The sequence below is a fragment of the Arachis ipaensis genome, chromosome B01, assembly GCF_000816755.2.
Source record: "Arachis ipaensis cultivar K30076 chromosome B01, Araip1.1, whole genome shotgun sequence".
NCBI classification, from domain to species: Eukaryota; Viridiplantae; Streptophyta; class Magnoliopsida; order Fabales; family Fabaceae; genus Arachis; species Arachis ipaensis.
The window spans coordinates 123,784,000-123,792,110 of NC_029785.2; the positions used below are offsets into that span (position 1 = coordinate 123,784,000).

The 8,111-nt window shown below is 31.0% G+C and overlaps 1 pseudogene; it reads right to left on the bottom strand.

The window, feature by feature from the left end:
• On the bottom strand, positions 916–4,995 carry LOC107619557 (annotated as a pseudogene).

Consider the following 8,111-nt stretch of genomic DNA (forward strand, 5'->3'; position numbering starts at 1 on the left):
GGCTCAAATTAAAAAAAATCAACAAAATTTTAAAAAATAATGCTAAAAAGAATTAACAAATTTTTAAAATATAGTGTTAAAATTTAAAAAATAACAACTTAAGTAAAATAATTTAAAATTTAAAAAATAACAACCTAACCTAAGTATAACAATCTAAAATTTAAAAAATAACAACCTAAATAAAATAATTTAAAATTTAAAAAATAACAACTCAAGTAAAACAATCTAAACAAATAAAATAACAATCTAAGTAAAACAACCTAAACAAAAGATTTAAAATTTGAAAATAATAACCTAAGTAAATAATAATTTATAATTTATAAATATAATTCTAAAAATTTCTAATACGACACCTAAGCAAATAAACTTTCAGACTCAACGTATGAGTGCCACGTCGTGCTCTGTGGATTGTAAATAAAACTAGTGTTAAACCCGTGCGATGCACGGGCTTTTATTTAAATTTGATAAGTTAAATTAAAAATAATATTTTATAACCATATATTTTTTAAATTTAGTATAACACTATCATCGTCGTTATATAATAAACGTGTTAAATATGTTATTTTATCTTTATTCAAAGTAAAATATAAATAGACGAATTTGAAGTTTATAATATTCTTGAACCATAAGGAGGGAGACATGAAAAAAATAAGAATATATATAACTGTAATAATAGCATGTTAATTTTACACTAAATTTTATATCAAAAAGCTAATAAAAATTTATCAATCGATAATCTAGTATCTTAGTAACTTCATTAGAAAAGCAATTGGCATACGATGTTGTACTCCTTGTTACATATTTTATTTCAAATCTGAAAAAGAGTTATAGATAAATTAGTTATATCTATAGTAAATATTTGTACAAAAGTATAAATCATGACATGCTATTAAAATAAAATAATATTATTCTTACCTAAATATTATTAAAAACCTCTTTGAACACGACATTTGTTGTTGATGACTTTGGATTGCCGTCTTTGTCTAGAATTAAAACCATGAGGCCACTGCGACTCTTAACTCTTGACAAAGCAACATAAAGTTGTCCATGGGTGAACACTAATTTTGGAAAATAAAGCCCTACATGTGATAATGATTGACCCTGACGCTTGTTAATGGTCATTGCAAAGCATACTGTTAATGAAAATTGTCTCCGTTGGAACTTAAATGGCAATCCTGAATCTGAAGGGATCAAGTTCATTCTTGGAATGTACTTTTATCTCCAATATTTTTACCAGTCACTACCATCGCTCCAATTACGTTGCTACCAAGTTCGTTAACTATTAATCTTGTCCCGTTGCATAAACCTGAAGTTTGGTCTATGTTTCACAGTAGCATTACAACGACTCCTGGCTTCAAAGTCAACTTGTGATTGGGTAGTCCCGAACATTTGATGTCATTTAGGAACTCTGGTGTGAACCACTCTTGTTGTACATCTTTATTCTCATCAGCTTGACATGTTGTGTCAGAGCTCAAATACTCCTTTTACATCCCTGAAAAGATTGCCAAGACAAAATCGTTTACCTTCTCGACACTCTCAAGCATGGGTGCAAGAATTGCCCTACTCTGAAAATACCTGTAATCTGACATGTTTTGCAACAAATTTGGATATGCAAAGTCTACCAAATGAGAGAGAGTGTCATCAGTAGTTGTAATCAATAGATCATCTAGAATTTCAACTTCTGATTCATCACCAACAATAGAGCCAATATTTCCATTTCCAACATCAAGTATCCAATTAGCAAATCTCTTCATTTCACCTTTATCTTGATCCGAAGAAGACATTAGAAGTCTCATATTCGTATGCAGTTTCAGAACCTTACAAAATGACCACAGATGGGATGAGTTAATAGCAGATGCCAATATATCGTGTCTACTTCCTTTCGGAATCACCGGAAGTATCTGTCTGAAATCACCTCCTAGAACAACAACCTTACCACCAAATGGTTTATGTGTCTTATGTTGATCGGTAACTGACATAAGATCCCTGAGCGTCCGATCAAGTGCTTCAAAGCACATTTTATTGAGCATTGGAGCTTCATCCCAAATTATTAAGCTACTTTGGATGAGCAGCTCAGCCTTCAAACTGACATGCTTGATGTTGCAAGTAGATTCATCAGTAATTGTAATGGGTATTGAAAATCTAGAATGAGCCGTTCTGCCACTAGGTAGGAGTAAAGAAGCAATTCCACTGGATGCGATATTTAAAACAATTTTTTCTCTAGACCGAATAGTAGAAGAAAGTCAATTCCAAATAAATGTTTTACCACACCCACCATGCCCATAAACGAAGTAAAAACCACCAGAGTCTGTAATAACAGCATTGAGTATCTCATCAAATACTAACCTTTGCTCATGAGTCATCTTTTGTTCCGTATATAAGTTTGTATGAGTCAACTCATTTGTGTCATATGCTAACTCCTCCTCTATTAGCTTATTCTGAAAAAGGCGAATATCAGACATCTTAGGATATGGCATTGATTGAGTCTCTTAAAGATCTCGCATTGCTGTTGAGTATCTTCTCAATCTCAATAAGGCAGAAATTTTTCAATTCGTCATCAGTCATGTTTAGTCCTAGCAAAAACATATGGTGGTTTTATGAAATATTTAATAAGTAATTCAAAAATAAAACTATTAATATTATTAATAAAAATAAAGATAATAAGAGAATACAATCTTGATATATATATAAAAAGACATAGTAAAATACCTTGGTTTTTCAAAGCTTTTCTCCTCTCATATAGTATTCCATCACCTAATAATGTCCAAGTTGCATTCCAAATACGCTCTGGGTTGCTAATGCTATTAGATATCAGTAGCATCGCAAATAGTTTTCTCAATTGATAACCAGATGCAAGTTCAGCTACCTCATTAATAGTTCCAATGAATTCCCTATCATCGCACAGTAGTCCCATGGAATAGCAAGCATCTTTGAAGCTAGAATATATAATTCCATTAACTGTCCTAATAAACTCATATGTTGTGCTTGTGCAACCTCTCTGAACAGCTAACAAAATTCTCATATAATAAATATCACCTGTACCCAGTGGAACATAATTTAACCTCCCGTTAGAATACCCTCTTTTGCGTGGATGCCATTCCCTTGATTCTCTATCATAAATAAATTGATTTGGAAACTCAACATACGTCAAAGTTTGACCTGCTTCAAATTTTTTATTGGCCTCCATCCATGCTAAGAACATCGTACATTTTTCTTCCTCTTCTTCCACGATTTCTTCAAGATCGTCATCATCTTTAAAGATGATATTTTGCTCTCCAGGCAAATGAAAGGTTAATCTCATCATTGAAGGCCACCTTTGATGAATATTATACGCTAAGGTTCTCCACACAGCCTCACATGCAGACAAATATCTGCAATCATAAAATTGTTTGATCTCATCAATAACCTGAGCATCCTCTCCACTGGAAGCTTCCTTTGTAACTCCAACTGCTACCCTGTCTGCACCTTTATTCACGTACTTGAACAAATATTTGATAGCATTCGATTTGTTGCAGTACTCTACATTAACATGCGCTTGATAAGACATCAGCAGATATGCATTGTATGGAACCACATTTCTATTATCCATATGGACTCCCTTCTTCTCAGTAACCACCCCTGTGTCTCGTCTTCTATATGATGGGTATCCACTATCATCGATAACTGTGGTTTTACTAAATGTCTTGGGATAATATTTGGTGCAGTACCCATCTTTCATGCAGGGAGATTTTGAGAATGCTCTACCACATGGTCCATGAATCATATATGTAGATACAGCTCTAAACAATTTTGGGTGCCGAACAGGATCTGACAACTCTGAAGATATTAACTGATCAATTTGAGTTGTCGTTGTTATCTTATGGTCTCCACTTAACCATAAAAGAATGTGAGCATGTGGTTGACCTATTTTTTGGAATTCCACCGTATACATCCCTTATACCAAAAAGATAAAAAAAATTACATGTTATATTTAAACTATCTATTTTATGTATATACTTTGATAAATTAATGGTGAAAATAAAAAATCAACAATATGTTAAGTAAGAAAATATTTTGCCATTTATTTTATAACAATCTAAAGGAATATTTCTCTAAAAATAAGGTTGGATGATGAGCAATACCTGCATCTAGCACTCCAAATGGAATTCCTTGCTTAAGATCCGAGATTATCATGTCAAGCTTAATTTTGAACACTCTACACGATATATCCGGCCGGTCTTCAACCTTTAAGTTCCTTGGATTGTTAACCCTGCCAATCTCTTGCCAACTCGAGTTACATGTCATTGTGATGAAGAGTTATGGATATCCATTTTTCTTACAAATTGACATAGCATCTTGACAATTATTAAACATGTATCTCAATCCACCAGTGAAGGATGCAGGTAGGATGATACGTTTACCTGCTTTAGAAGTACGTGTCTCACCCCTAACAACTGCATCTTGAATCCCTTTGTATATATCACTCCTCACCTTGGTTTGGTTGTTTCGATAGTAGGTCAACCTTTGTGCTTCAATCATAGAAAAGCAATCAACCAAGAACTGCTGAAATAATCTTCCACCATTGACAATGGTTGCATACTCGACCTTTCTCTCTTGTATTCTAAATGCTATGAAGTCCCTTAAACTCACACGCTGTCTGTTTCTATTTGCATCAGCCCTATGAGATTCTCGCAAAGGAATGTCTTCTTGGTAGCCATCTTCACCATAAGGAAACATCATAGGGTACTGAAGAGGAATAAATGCGGTGTGTGTCTCATGAATCCTTTGCAGATGTCCGGACTTTAATTGAACTATAATATCACGTCCTGCATCTCCATAATCAAAATCTCCTACTATTAGAGCTGTGACCTCGTTAGAAGATGATAAATTGTAGACTCTCGCGTCCTTTGATCTTTTCCGGTACAACCGTAGCCTTATATTTGCAATATCTGCTTGATTCAGGTAGTTTTTCACTATCCTAAATGTGTGAGCAAGAACATTATGTTGATCGATCATGTCCTTGAGATCTAGAACTAAGAACTGGTCAATGTTGTTGTTGGTTGTTCTTGAACTGTATATAACATCAATTAAAAATATTAGTATTCATAATTAACCAAAATCAAAGTACGAACTACCTAAATATATTTTTAATCAGTTTGGAATGCATGATACAAACCTGAAAATCTCTATCCTGTTTGAGACCTCATTTTCTGTATCATAAATATATAACTCGCGAATTTTGGTCTTTGTTCCTCAATTGGCACCAAGTTTCCAATTCTGTGGTAGTTTTGTCTACTCACAATGAACTGAGGAGGACCTGTCCCATCATTGATGGAGGTCTCTATTTTACCTCCGAGGGACGTGAAGCAAAACATGCTATTATAAGTTCTTATATTATCCTTAAAGTGTTTGCTTCTCTGGTCTGCTCTAGATATTAAACCTTGCAAGAGCTGAGGTGGACGTTGCAAAAAGGGCAGTTGTACCTTTCCTCGCATACAACATATTGAGAACTCAATACTGGATCCTGTTTTGGACTTCTCTGATCTCTCCTCATACTACATCATGGTGTCGTAATGCCGACAAAAAAATTCTGGGTCACCAATATCTATCACATCTAATAATCACCAAGATAATAAATTATGTTTCAGTTATATCTGCAACAAATACTTTATATAAAAATATATCTTTCTTTCACCATGTTAAGTATAAAAATAATATTTATAAAAGATTATCGAAGACTGCAATTTATGGATTAAAAAGATGAGATCATATAATACAATTTCATTGTACCAACCTCAAGGTTTAAGTTTTACATGCATGCTAATCAAACAATAAGAATTACAATAAATCAATGTTCAAATACAAAAATTATAATATATAACCATATCTTAGTTTGAATTTTAAAAACTTGAACACTAAACGATAATTTTTTGTTTATAAAAAGTATAACAATAGTAAATAATAAAGTGCTGATATTGCTACTTCTTAGATTACCTGTATTCTCAGCAACATCAAATATGGCTGGGTATTCAATTTGCACAGAATCATCTAATATAGTCGTGTTTTCAGTAATATCCTCAACTTCAAAAATTTTTGAAAGATTTATAGTCAATTCCTTTAAGAATGTTTTTCTTTGTCTCAGGTGTCTTCCTTTTTCAGCTATGCACACTTCTTCTAATTCTTTAGTATCTAAATTTGAATTAGATGTACTTACTCCTGTAATCATTAGAGATAATAAATCAAGCACTTTATATTATAAATAAAGAAAAATGAATATATGTTAAATGTTTGGCTTTGTGATAATTATAATCTATCATGCTTATCTTACCATGTCTCTTTTGAAGTAGCATAGTCTTCCTATTCAGTCTTGCATCCCTTTGCAATCTAATTCGATTTGTGTACTCCAATGAATCTATAATAATTATTTAGCATATACCAAAGATTGTTTTTAATAGACCAATTGAAAAGTTAAATGTTTGGTCTTTAAGTAATAAAAACATATTAACATACGCTGGCTTTGCAACTGGTCGATATTGTTTGATGTTTGTTGGAGCTGTTGTTGACTTGTGTGATGACATGGGATATCATATGCTTCGCGTGTGATACCCGAATTACTAATATCACTAATATTGGAACATCGTTCTTTTTCACCTACAGAGTGTAGATTAGTAGTTGGAGACCTTGATTGATATGGTGTTGGGTTATTATCTAATAAGATAACTCGAGATATTAGTTTTGAACATATTTTATGTTAAAGTTTATAATTGAATAAATAGTAGGAAAATCAAAATACATAAAGTGCATGTACATTCACATAAGTAAGTTCCAAAAAAATCATCCAAAAATCAACCTGTATTGATGCTATTTGTAATGTTCGACAACACCGATTGAAAATGCACACTATTGGAACCATCACTCGAATTTTCTGTAATTTTTTCATAACAAATTTAGTAACATATTACGAAAACAATGTAAATTAATAATTTATTACTTGTCAAGAGCTAAATAATATATAAAAAATATTATATTTTATGGACTTTCATTCGGCCAAAATACTCATGACATGTTAGTTATTTTTTGTATGAAATCTACCTTGAATTGTGGTCCGCTTTGTAATTTCTTTGTCTTTTAATATCAATTTTCTCTTCAATCTTGCTTCTTTTTGGACTTCTTGCATCTTTCAATATATACCTGAAAATACCAAATAAATAAATTTTTTAACCAATTAAAAATATATATACATTATACATAATACATTTTTATTATCAATTTTTTTATATTATTAAAAAAATAAAGTACACAGGAGTGACATCATTTGTTTTTGGTATACATGTCCATCAAAACATAGACATGGGAGTACAAAGGAGTATATGTATGGTGTTTATTTACTGAGACAAAAATGATAAAAGACATGGTCATACACAAATACCCATTAAAAACATGTATTTTGTGTCTGTCTAAAATGTTGAGACACTAATTTTTTTACAATTTTTTTCATGTCTAACTTACCATATATAATATGAAATTAGTGTCTTCCTATGTCTATATAAAATCGCACAGGTTTTATTTTTATTGGCTGCTTTAATTTCCTTTTTATTCTCATTTATTTAGTTACGTAAACATATTTTACGGAAAATAATATATATTTTTTTACAAAAGTATCTTTTTTCAAATAAATATAAGTTTAATCTCACGATCAATAAATTCAACTTATAGTTAAAATCTTTTTTTTTTCATTTCCTTAAATAAAGAGATTGAAAATGAATAACTTATAAGTAAAAAGAGAGAAAAAGATGAAAGTACATCTATTGTTGTGTTGAGATAATCTAAAAAATAACAATGTAAATGAAGTAAATAGAAAAAATTTATAAATGTGACAGATAAAAAAATTTAAATTTAAAAATCAAAACAGCTAAGAAGTCACTTAATTAGGAATTAGTATTAGAATTTTAAGTTTCAAATTTTTAAATAGAATTTTCTAATTAGCTAATGCAAATTTAAAATTTTTAAATAAATTTTTTTAATTAAACGTTTGTTGTTCATTAAGAATATAGGAATTTGTTAATTTACAAATAAATTTTATTAGTTTCGTCATAAATAGTATCAATCCTATTATTTATCGATAAAAATAA